Below are 12,937 nucleotides of genomic sequence, written 5' to 3' on the forward strand. Positions count from 1 at the left end.
TCTATCATCTCTTCACTCCAACTCATTGAGCTGTCTCTGATGAAAGTTATGGACGTGCTTTAGTTTTTAAAGCAAGAGGCAAATGAAAAGAACACCTAGTTTCCAAAATGTGGCGCTCAGGTGATGCCAGAGAAATCAACTTCTCTGCACCCAGGTGAAAGTGGTAGGTTTGATCTTTCAGGACCTCAAGATTTTAGGATCAGGATAACTGAAGGATTACCTTTTTCATGTATCTCTGCCAGATCTTTGGGTGGCTGTGCTTCCAGATACCCCACTCAGTGAGTTACATTGGGAATACTGGAGAAAACTCTTTTTCATTGGCAGGAGGGGATGAATTAAAACTGAAAATATATTTTCTACTTTAGTCTCCCAAAGTTTTACATGTTTAGGCCTGAGGCTAAAGCCAGCCTTTCCGTGCTCCTGAACTGAATATGGGCTGCACAATAACCAGTGGGTGAGAGTAAATTTCATTTCATTTATATTTTTAGAAAATGCAATGAAATTTAATTTAAATACATTTAATGTAATTATCTACATGGGTTTTTCCCTTCCATCACTTTCAAAACTACAGTTCAGTGGCAATTTTGGGGAGGAACTTCGGATCCTACAGTTAAAGATTTGGGGAGAACATGTGTAGATCTGGATCCTCAACTTGCACATCCCTGGTGAAAGATATTACTGGCCTTTGTTCAGTGGGGTGATACATTCCACCAAGCTGGAATTTACCTTGCTTAAAGACAGACCCAAAAAGTGCCCTTGTGTGTTGGTAGTTTGCTGCATTTCTACTGGGAAATTGGGGGGTAAGGAATGCTTAGTTTTGTACGATCAGGAAACTAGCTCACTGATTTGATCCAGATATAAATGGGAGAGAATATTTTGAATGCAGATGTATATAATTTCACATTTTCAAAGGAATTCATGAAACAGAATTCGTTATCATTTGAAATTATTTGTTACATTTGTATTTTATATACAAACTGCATGGTGTTATATCTTCTTCTTCTTCTTCTTCTTCTTCTTCTTCTTCTTCTTCTTCTTCTTCTTCTTCTTCTTCTTCTTCTTCTTCTTCTTCTTCTTTTTAATTTGTTTTGTACCTACACCAAATAAAAGAATTGTAAACATTAAAATCTTTTAAGTACCTCGTACTCTGAATTTTGCAATGCAGGATGCCAATTAAAAATGTAAATTAGTGAAAAGTCTATATAAAAATGTATATATTCATGAAAACAATATAAAATAACTATATTAGGGAAATTCATTTGTAAAAATTTGTACATTGTAGGTAAAATTGCAAAATAATGTATATTTGGAGAAATATGTACTATTTTTTTTATAGTGAACACAATGAAATCCTCAAGTGCAATTACCTGAACTTGACAGATTTGCAAAAGAGAACCTGAGAGAAAAGGAATCTGAGAAATACACCATTCCCTAATTCAGAGAATACTATGTAAAAAATAATAATAAAAAAAATAAAGCTTCCTTTGAGTTGAGCTCAACTGTTCATGACTCCATGGACTTATCCTTATAGTGTCCCTGGCAACAATTTGGAAGTGGTTTGCCAATACCACCTTCTGGGATTCCCCCCCCCCCCCCCCGCCCAACTTTCCAATCTAATTTATGGTCCTGGTATTTCTGGGAGGTTTCCCATCTAATGCTAATGGGGTAAAATCCTATTTAGCTTTTTGAGATCAGACAAGTTGAATACACTGAATTAAATAGAGCTTACTCTAAGCATGAGCAAGTTACTTCCACAGAGAGGTCATTTCAGTTATTAGTGTTCTTCCTTCTTTACAGATATTTAGTAGAAAAAAAGAATAGATTGAAGAAGTGATGGAAAACATGGAAGGGCTGTAGATGAAATAATAAACAATATGGACTCCTGGTAAAACTCTAAATGCTCCCTAAACTTGGTTCCGATCCATAGAAGTTAAATATACTTATTTATTTCCTTACTAGCACACTATTCTTCCTAGAGCATGCAAAATTCAAGAGTTGTGGAACCAATACGGTATAAAATATACCGTAACCAACCTTAGCCTGTAATGTAATGAAAATGTGCTGATGAAGAAGGAATGAAGGAAGACAGAACATAGATGAATATTGATAATTGGTACCAACACTTGTACAAGATCTCTTAGATGATTAATACATTAGTTCTGAAAGGTTGTAGAATTATGATGCAAACAAAAATGCCTAATATAAATATTAACCCTTCCATTTGATTTTATAAATAATGAATGATGTTGATGGTTATCATCATCATTACCATTCTTGCAGTCTAATGTGGCTGTGACATCTGCCCTGGTTTTACAAGGGAAGACCAAGATTCCAGACTAAATTTGTAAGAAGTCAGGAAGTGAATAAGATATAGTTCTCATAAGAGTGTCAACTTCCTTATGATATGTACTCCCTTTCTTTTTGTATGGACATTATCTAACTTCCCATTGAAGACAATTTGAATGTTTCCGTTGACTTTTAACAAGAATTAGATCAGGCCCTAAATGTCAACATTCATCAATTAATATTTATTTAGTTGGATGTATGTCATGAAACAGCAGGATGTGTAGTCTGGCTAATGGCAAACATTACCATGACAATAATAAATCTTTCAGACTTAGTCATTTCTCAACAAAAATAAAGAAAACTTCCATGTTACTAGTAACTTCAGATATAATAAAATCACCGTAAATAGTTTTAGCCTTTTGGAAAGCTGAGACGTGTGGTTTAGCTTCTTGTCCATGAATTCACTATCTAGTCATATATATATAAATATCCTATCATTTTCATTCTTGCACATTACGAGATCAAAATTAAAAGGCTCCTAAATCATAAAACATATATTATGGAAAGCATTTAAAAAAAAAAACTAGTTTGGCTGTCATAATCAACTTCAAAGGAGTTGATCAAACTATTACTGTAATGTTCCCAGATCTTTGACAAGTGCTAGACCAGCCTTTCATAACTAGAATGATCTTGATGTACTGGGAATACTGTTCCCAGAATTATCTTAGATGCAGTCTCAACACATTTGATTGGTTCCAGGTAGGAAAAGATTTGCTATATGTTCTAAGATTTTTTTTTTCATTCTACATTATGTTTTTGCTTAAATACCTCTTGCCTGCCTACCTACTTATTGTGGGCTAAAAAGAGAAATTGTGTGGATTCATCAGAACAGCTTGGTACAAAGATTAATAGGGTCTTTCTTCACCATCAATGGAAAGGCCAAGACCTGAAAAAGCTCACCACCAGCACCTACAAGGAAAGGTCTTCTTCTTATTGAATCCCTCTGCCTCTCTTTCAATGGGAGCCAAACAAATCACACAATGGCAACATGGAGGTGCAGTACATTATGAAAGAAGAGTTGGTTCCTTCGTTCTTTAAAAGGTTGGTTCATTCTTCATACCATGAATGCTTAGATCAGAATTGGCCAACCTGTAGCCCCAGGCTATCATGCAGTCCCTACACTCCTTCTCTGCACTGAGTTTTACCTTGAATTCCTGATACAGAGATGATACAATGTTTTGTTGTGTCAAACTGCAGCACAGACAAAATCGGGCCTATATATCTGCCTCAGAAGCCCCACCTCATAATACATATTAAAATGGCATTGTCTCATGCTCAGGATATCACTTGAATACTATAGTTCTTGTTATTTACCTTTATGAAATCTGTGAGAAGATTGTAGAATGTTAGGTGATTGTTACTCTCCCACAATCTTGGCTTTTTATATTTTTATTTTTTATTCATGTTTTAGTGTTTAAGATTGGTTACATTGGTTTAATTGTTACTGTGTTTGTATGCCATCCAGAGTCACATTATGTGAGATGGGCGGCCATAAAAATTTGCTAAATAAATAAAGAAATCTTGTATTCTGCCTAGTTACAATAACATAAAATCTGATTTTTTTTCTCATTGAGAGGTTCTGTGTCCAAACTTTTCTTCTGGTCTTTTTGTTGGTCAAGACATCACTACACTCTCTACCCAATCCCCAGTAACTGTGACACTTGAATTGTGTAAAAGAAAAGAAAAAAAAATAGCACAGATCTTCAGTTCTTTAAACCATAGTTTGGCTCAGACCTCCCCTAAACAAATGTGAATATTAATGATTTCTTCATCCAAACTTTATAAAGGCAAGGTATGTTTCCCACACCATCACAAAGTTGGGTTTATTGACAGAAAACCGCACATTCAAAACTGAAGCAACAACATCTAAAATAATATTTTTTATTTTGATAAGAAGTCTTAGGATTGGTGTTATTTTATCATTCTGATTGTGGGTGAAAGGGCAGGAAGCAGAGAGACAGGATGGACTTAGAAAGCTAACCAAGTCCTGTCGGCACTTGGGGGGAAGCAAGGTTTGGGTAAAAAAATCTGTGGAATGGGGAAATGGGTAGGTTCAAGTCTGTATCCTGCGGATCTCCACTTTCCCCTAAGCGTGACACCTCTGACACATTCAAAGCTTCTCCAGCTATTTTCCAGCCAGGAAGTTTAAATCACGAGCCAACATTTTAAAGGAAATAGAACAGAAAAATTGTTTTACCTGTGTGCATGTAACCCTTGAATTAAAACAGTGCTAAATTAAAAAGAAAATATAATGTAATCTATTTCAAACAGAAGATTTAACATGGTTTTGATCTATAGCAAAAAAGAAGAAGCCAGTGGTTCTCTCACATAGTGGGAAAGGTTCCCTCTTAAAATGGAATTTTAAAAAACCCTCCACCCAAGTTGAGCATCCATGCATTGTGAATGTATTTGCATAATATAATGAAAGAACTGAAAACTTTATTACTTGTAACAGAACTGTGTCACATTTGCTGGATATTTTTTTATGAACTGGATGAAATTTTCTCTCAACTAAATGAGAAGATATATCAGTGATCCTTTCTAGGTCTCTTGGCAGTCAGTTTAAACTGTGGCTTCAGCATACAGACCCCACACTTGGTTTGCCCCAACATTTGTTCCCTGTATCTTTTCCTACTGTGGCTAATTAAAGATAGCTGGATGTAATTAGCTGGGTGGGTGGGTCCATGGAGAGTTTCTTTGGGAAGGGGATGGTGTCCATTGACTTTGAAAGAAGTACTAGTAAGCTTCTTTAGATGCTGGCCTGGGTTTTGACAGATATATTCCAATGTTTAACATCCCCTTTTGGGGGACAAGATGGATAATAATCAATCAGGTATAAATTTGGTTGGATAAAATGGAATCACTCTCGATTAGCTCTCAATTTAAGTTTAGGTTTGGAAGCAAAATTGCCTTAATAAGCGTGATAGCTTTTTCTGGATCTCTTGACACATTTTGACATCATCAGCTATTATTATCCTTCTGAAACAACTTTGTCAGATAAGAGTTGAAGACATAGTGTTACAGTGGTTGTGTTTCTTCCTGCAAGGCTATTTCTGAAAAATAACATTAGTGAGGGGAGCATCCTATATTCCTGTAATGTTTTAACTGAAAGATGCTATTGAGTTCCATCTTGTCTCCTTGGCTTTACAATATCGATATGAAGGCAGCAGGGAAGATCATTTGAAGGTCTGGAGTTATGTGCCATCAATATATAGATGATCTCCACTCTATTCCATCTGAATTTGTAGTGAACAGAAGCTGAAACAGTGTCTGGAATCAGTAATGGAATGAATGAAGGCCAATAAACTGAGACTGAATCTTGATAAGGCTCAGACTACATTATTAATGGGTAGTTCCCAAGTCTAGAAAGTGAAGAAATTGTCACTTTTTGAATGGAATTGGTCTCACTTGAAGGAGTTGGTAAATAATGTGGGAAGTATTCTTGGATCCAATCTATCACAGAAGACCTAGACAATCATAGTAGTTGAGTACATGCTTTCATTTCTGGCTGATGGAACAGTCTGATTCCTTTTTGTATCAGAATCCTATGACCATACCTTAGTAAGTTCATATTCAAACAGCTGTAAGGTTTTCTACATGGGGCTCAACTGAAGATGATTTGGAAGCTTTAGTTGGTAAACATGAATGGTAGCTAGCTTCACCTTGAGTGACATACAAAGTCAGAGTCACTTCAAGATTACAAGATTGCTTTATCACACCTCCAATGATTTAGGACCCAATAGCTATTAAAAATCCTGGTCTGGTTATGTACTAGCCAGGCCTTTGAGATTTCTGGAAGAACCCACTTTGTAGACTCACCAGTGGCTAATACTGAAGTAACTACAAAGCAAGAACCTTCTCAGTTGTAGCACCCTAAAAATGAAAACTCTCTGCTTTTGAAGGTACATTAAATATCTTCAGAAGTTTGATCAATTGCTAAAGAAGAACCTCTTTATCCAGGCCTTTGGATTCCATTGAAAGGGTTTAAGGAGATCTCTCCATCTTCTATTTTGTTGACTGGAGCATGATTGTTATACCTTGCCAGTGGTTGGATCTAGTGGATGTTAATGATATAGTTTTATTCTTGTGTTTTTATATCCTTAAAATACTTATATATATTTAATCGATTAATTAATTAATTAATTAAATGGCATGCAATTGCACATGATGTATTGAGACTCTGTTCACCTTAGTTATCCCTTTTGAAATAGCTTCCCAGACTTGGATGTGATTCAATTTCTGTGTAGCTATTTATGATCAGTATACAAAAGGATAAAACTGTGCAGGAATTATATTCCAGAATGTTACACTCCAGGATAATTATTTAGTCTTCTTGTATAGATGGCAAACATCCATCCAAGCTGATTCTCTTGAGTCTCTCTCACAGTCACCAGCCTAAAACTTGATATGGCAAATTACTACAATCCCTTTCTGGCAAGAAAAGGAAAATAAAGTTGCTTTTCTTCAGATTTGGCCATACTAGGTGAGAATTCTGGGAGTTAAAATTCAATACTTCTGGTAGGCATCTGATTAAAAAAGGCTACTTTTACATTTTGACTCTTCTGAATATTAGGAAATTTCTGCTTCTAGTTGGGCAAAGGGGAGGACTCAGAGATCTAGCTTATTCCTAATTCTTGTCTATGTCTGCATTCAGATTCCTTCAGACAATGATCTGGAAGATTTATGACTACAGCCATACACAGAAGGTGTGTCCATAGCTCAGATTTCACTTTCAGTCCTCAGCATTTTCAACTAAAAAAGGATGTCAAGTAGCAAAGTTGAGAAAGAACCTGGAGATTCTTTGTCACTTTTAGAAATATTGACTTACAATAAACAGGTTCATAGTATCACTGCCTTCTATAAGCATTCATGCTTTTCTATGAAACCAGGGGGATTATTTCATTTTGATCAGAGATTATTCCCAGTCAAATGATGCTCTACTGGAGGCCAGATAGCAAAGCCAATCTATCTAAGGCATGGATTTCAAAGCAACATGACAACACCCATCAATCAGCAACATTCAAATTCTCTCTCAAAGTAAGTAAATGGCCATGAAAGCGTGCTACATCCAAGATCCATGTTTTCCTTCCTAAAACAGGCTTGATGGGGCAAGGGGGCTGGGGCAGATTTAACTTAGCCTAACTGGTGGCTCCTATATTTACATCCTTGTGGTTGTTAATTTGAGAGATGCCTTCTATTCCCCCAACCCTGTTGCAGGGGAGAGAATGTGACCTTTCAGATTGTTTATACCAATCAACAACAACAACAAAAAGCCTAGCAGATTCCAAGAAACACGAGGCTGCCCTGGCTGGGAATAAAAGAGGGTGTGTATGGGGGGGGGGGCGCGAACGCTTTGCTAAAAGATGGGTGACAACCAGGGTCATGGGTTCACAGACAGGATGAGCCATAAGGTGGATAAAAGTGCAGATAACGTAGAAAGGCCCTTTCTTTTCATTTTATCACACAGAATTTTAAAAGGGAGAAGCATTCAGGGCAGAGCTGGGGTACTGCCACCCCCAATCTTGATTTGCCTCCTCCTTTTAAGTAATTTGTGCTGCTTCCTCGGTGACTGCTAGCACAAGCAGTTTTCAGATCTCCATGACTGCGGAGGGACTCTTGGAACCTTTGCACCCCAACCAGTGTGTTATGATAGATGTTACTTAAACATTTGCCTGCATCTATGAATCTTAAAACACGGGTACCACCATTACAACAAAGTGGTGGTGGTGCAGGCATTCTCTGTGATTGCCTACCCACAATACCTCTCTTCACAGATCCAGGTGAAGGATTCCAGAGTTCTATGTAGGACCACTGTTGGCTGTTTTATCCTGGAATGGAAAATAGTGTTGAAAGTTCTTTAAGCAAAAACAATATTGGCCACAGCAGTATTGGGATAACAGCACAACACCAGGCACGTACTGGCACTCCCTCTAGTTCACGGGTGGAAGCACGAAGAACCATCCTCCTAACCTCCTCTCTGAGCCATACGGTATCTTGACTTATGGAAAGACCAACTGTACTTCTAAGGTGGCCCAAATCTGTGGGACATTTATGTAAGAAGAGTCTACTACTTCCATAGATGTGGTGAGATCATTTCATTCAATATAATTTTTATACTTAAATTGCAATTGTGAGCCATCATATAGGTTTTATGCTTCAGTCACCAGACTGAAGTCACCAATCTTTACTTATTTGTTGCATATTGAAGTTGTGATCACTTCATTTCTTGTTATCTAAAGGACTTTCTGGTTTTCTTTTTCTCATTCTCCATTCTCTTCCATTCCTTTTTTTAACCTATCGATGGACAGAGCTTGCACAGATCTGCGTATCTGATTTATATCTGATCCTTCAGACATTACAGATACTCCTTTAGAGAACACGAGTGCATGTTTGGTTTGAGTTTCCTTGCTTCCTGATTTGTGTGAGTAGAGAAAACAAATGACTCTGAAGCTGCCCTTCAGAGCAAGCCTTCAATGCCACTACTTGCTCAGTTTTCATAACACTGTGGTTTTCAGTGATCACAAATGTGGCTGAAAAATGAAAAAAGAACTACCACTGCTAAATGCAAGAAAAATGATAAGAATTTGTGAAGCTTACAGCAACATTTATTCAATAACCTTCAAGAATCCTTTTCTATTGCCAGATTTAGCCACAAAGGGAGGCCCTCTGCTGTTTGGCTACCCCACATACTTTGCCTGGTTAGAAGAGGCTGAAAGAGGGGAAGCAAATTATATTTTAGACACTAAAAGGGAATATATGCTGTAAAAATACAAACTGAATATATGCCTGAGTAAGACTGTAATGAGAGATTGCAGAATGCAATGCTATGGCTGTGTCTTCTTGCTCAAAGATCAGCAATGGCTGCAGAAAAGGTTTGTTAAGAGATATCCACAGTTACACATGTTCATGAGCCCTCTGCAAAATTTTGGCAGGGTGCTTCACTTTAGTGCATGTTTATGCAAAGCACCCCCTCAAAATTGCTTCATGAAGCAATACAGCCTCACTGTTTCTAAAAGTGAACAAGCCACGTTGGGTTGGTTTTCCTTGCTCAAAGTCTCCTCTGCACTTCCAGCTGCTGAAGACAGTTCTGGACAATTGCTATTACAGGTTGTGAAGAAGTATGAAGCACCTCGAGGAGCCAAAATGTATTGCTTCCAGACCTCAATGCTTTCTGTGTGTGTATGTGTGTGTGTGTGTGTGTGTGTGTGTGTGTCTGTCTGTCTATCTATCTATCTATCTATCTATCTATCAATCAATCAATCAATCATATAATATAAATTGTAAGGACACACACACACACACATTCTATATTTATATATATAGCTATAACTATGAAAGCCAGTTTGGTGTAATGGTTAAAGCACCAGGCTAGTCCTGCCTTAGGCACAAAGCCTACTGGATGACCTTGGGCCAGTCATTCTCTCTTGGCCCTAGGAAGAAAGCAAGGGCAAACTACTTCTGAAAATCTTGCGAAGAAAACTGCAGGGATTAGTCCAGGCAGTAGTCAGGAGCCAAGAGTTACTTAAAGGTACAAACAAGCAAAGCTATATCTACCAGCCGTCTAACTCACACACATTGTAGGTATGTGTGTGAGTTAGATTTCATTTTTTTCCCCTTCTCTCCTTCACTTTTCAACTGATTGTTATTTTTATATTCTGCTAAACTAGTGTTCATATTTTATATTTTAATTTATTGTAAACCACTTTCAAATTTGTAATAGTGAGGAGGAATATGCAAATACATTTCATAAATAAGCTGTCAACCCAATCACTCTCATTCTGTTATTATGTGATTCCTGATTGGCGAAGATTATCCATGCAATTACTTCAAAGAGCATTACCTTCATTTTAAATTGCTTTCATTTGTCCTAGTGATATCAGCACATAGCCAGATGTAATTAGCCATGTGGCATATTATCATGAGATCATTTTAGGATCAAAACAGTTGCCCAGATAGTGTTTTTCCCATTTCCCTTTATGGCATTGCATGAAATATGTTGCTTCACCTTGTTGCAGGGCATTTTCACATCCATTATGTAATTTTGGATTGGCTTGGATCACAATAGCAAATACAAAGAAGCCCAAAACTGGGCTGAGGGAGGGGGGAAGAGGGAGGAGAGGTAAGGCAATAGCAGAATGGACAAGCAAATGGCAGCAGATAAGGTGATCAACTAAGCAGCCTTCCAACTCATTTTGCATTCTCTCTACTACCTTCAGCCTGAAATTAAAAAAGAACAAATATCCAGCCCAATGTTGGCTAAGCATTCAAAAATTAATGTGATATGCATGTCCACCCTTTTGACAAGAAAGCATGGCCAAAACTCTGCATGGCTAACCATACAAGATAACAACCATGGGAGGTATAGGCACTGAGGCATGGAAGAGGCAGATTTCATGCATGAGAGTCATCCAGCAGTGCAAGTCATGATTTGATGTCTTTTGCTTTCAACCTTGCCACAGAGTTCCACACAACCATTTATAATTCTCACATGTTTTCCAAATGTGGCAGCTTTCTTTTTTTCAATCACACATTGGCAGAATTCACACACCGCTGTAAGCCATGATTTGTTTTGCTTAGGCTTTGCATGATGAGTGACCCCACCTCAGACCTGTCCTGTGGACTGACATACTCTAATTTGTTTTTTAGGTAACACTAAATAACTGCTCCAGTTACATTATTTATTTGTATGTATGTATGTGTGTGTGTGTGTGTGAGAGAGAGAGAGAGAGTGTGTGTGTGTGTATGTATGTATATATATATATATGTATGTATGTGTATATATATACGTATATATATAAAATTAGACAGATAGGAAGTGTTCTGATTTAAGTATCAACATAGCAAGCGTGCCTAGCAGGTGTGCCAATGGCCAGGAAAAAACATTATTTCTGCACAATTAGTATTATAATTAATTTCTAAATATTATAATATTGCAGGGATATAGTATTGTACCCCTATAATGCAAGTTTTTAGAAGTCACTTTAAAACAATTTTTCCCATGTTTTATTTAACTAAAAGAATGGTAATGTTCATCTTTTCTTTATTATTTACTGTATTGCATTACAGAGATACAACTCTGCAACATTTATTTCACAATGATTTCATATTATTTTAATATACATTAAAAAAGAAGCTACAGTAACACATAATTTAAAAGAATAAAAGAATGATAAACAACAGAGCCCCCTGCAAATGACTGCTGAGCTGTGGTGCATTTAGAATTTGGAATGTCAGTGTGCACATCAAATCTATGCCCATTTTATACACACACACACACACACACATAATATACATAATGGTCAGTGTCCTAGATGGAACACAGTGAGACTTATACACCAAAAAAGCATAATAATCTCTGATAGTTGGAGAGTCAGTTGTAATTCCTCTTGTATCTTACACCGGAAGAGCAGTGATTTATTACCACTAGGTGCTGGCTGACTGGAAACATATGTAGACTTTTATATTTAAAGTTTTAAATCCTTGCTCTGTTTACATTAAATGTAGGCTGCAAGAACCTTAACTTGTAATAAACCTTTAGAACATTTCCTGCCTTTGCACTCAAACACATTCACACACTTCAATAACGCATTTGTATTTGATCTTTAGTTGCCATCTCCCTAATCATTTTTTTAAAAAATACCATTATAAGTCAATTGCCTTATTTGGGGTGCTGAATCACATTATTACTACATGTTGAGTAACAATTGGCTATTAAAAACATACCATGCTAAGATTTGCCTCTTTGTCCCAAGGAAGAAATAGGGCAGAATTCCACCACAGTAATGTCCCTTAGTACAGAGCAAGGAAACTTAACTTAAAGGGCCACATGATCTTGGAGCAATAACTGGAACAAGTGACATATTTACTAAATTCACAAAGCCACAGATGGGCCAGCTATTTGAGTCAAAAGAGTCCAAGAAGAATGGATTCCCTACATGGCCCTCAAAGATGTATACTGTGCTAACTGCCTGAGACACTTAGTACTTAGTGCAGGATAGTACTGTTACTGCTGTTTATTGCACCCATCCTCCATACAGGTCTATATCTATTATTAGCTTCATGTTTCTCCTATCAGTAATATACGCGCAGAGAGGATAAGTGAAGGGCTAATGTCACACAGATGCCATAGCTTAGTCTGGGCTCAATCTATTTTCTTCATAACCTCTCAGGCTATCACATACTGTAAACTCCATGACTATGGTACCTTTCAAGTCATCTTCTTCACATCCTAAAACATTGGACTTGTGTGGCCACCCTGCTGAAGACTAGTTACGGTCGCCTGATATTTCCTACTTTTCCCAGTTTACCTAATTTTCATTTTTTTTCCCCTCTGTCTCAGAAAAAAGGGAAGTGACAAGAGCCCAGTTAGGAATAGGAACAGAGCAATATCCTTTTATGTCCCATCTGGCAAGCATTGGCCTTCTCTGCAAAGTCAACCTCTTATTACTGGAATCAACATTATCCTGAGTATCAGGTATCTTTCCTATAAATAGAATTTGGGTCTCAGAAGCCAAACAAGCAAATCATCAAGGAAGCAAGTAATAGAACTAGTTACGGAATATTATTTGTTGTCAATTGTAGGATTTCCAAG

This window comes from Python bivittatus, unplaced genomic scaffold (genome assembly GCF_059951505.1).
Source record: "Python bivittatus isolate LINGU-HERP-01145 unplaced genomic scaffold, Pbiv_v1 ctg000480_np1212, whole genome shotgun sequence".
Taxonomy (NCBI): Eukaryota; Metazoa; Chordata; class Lepidosauria; order Squamata; family Pythonidae; genus Python; species Python bivittatus.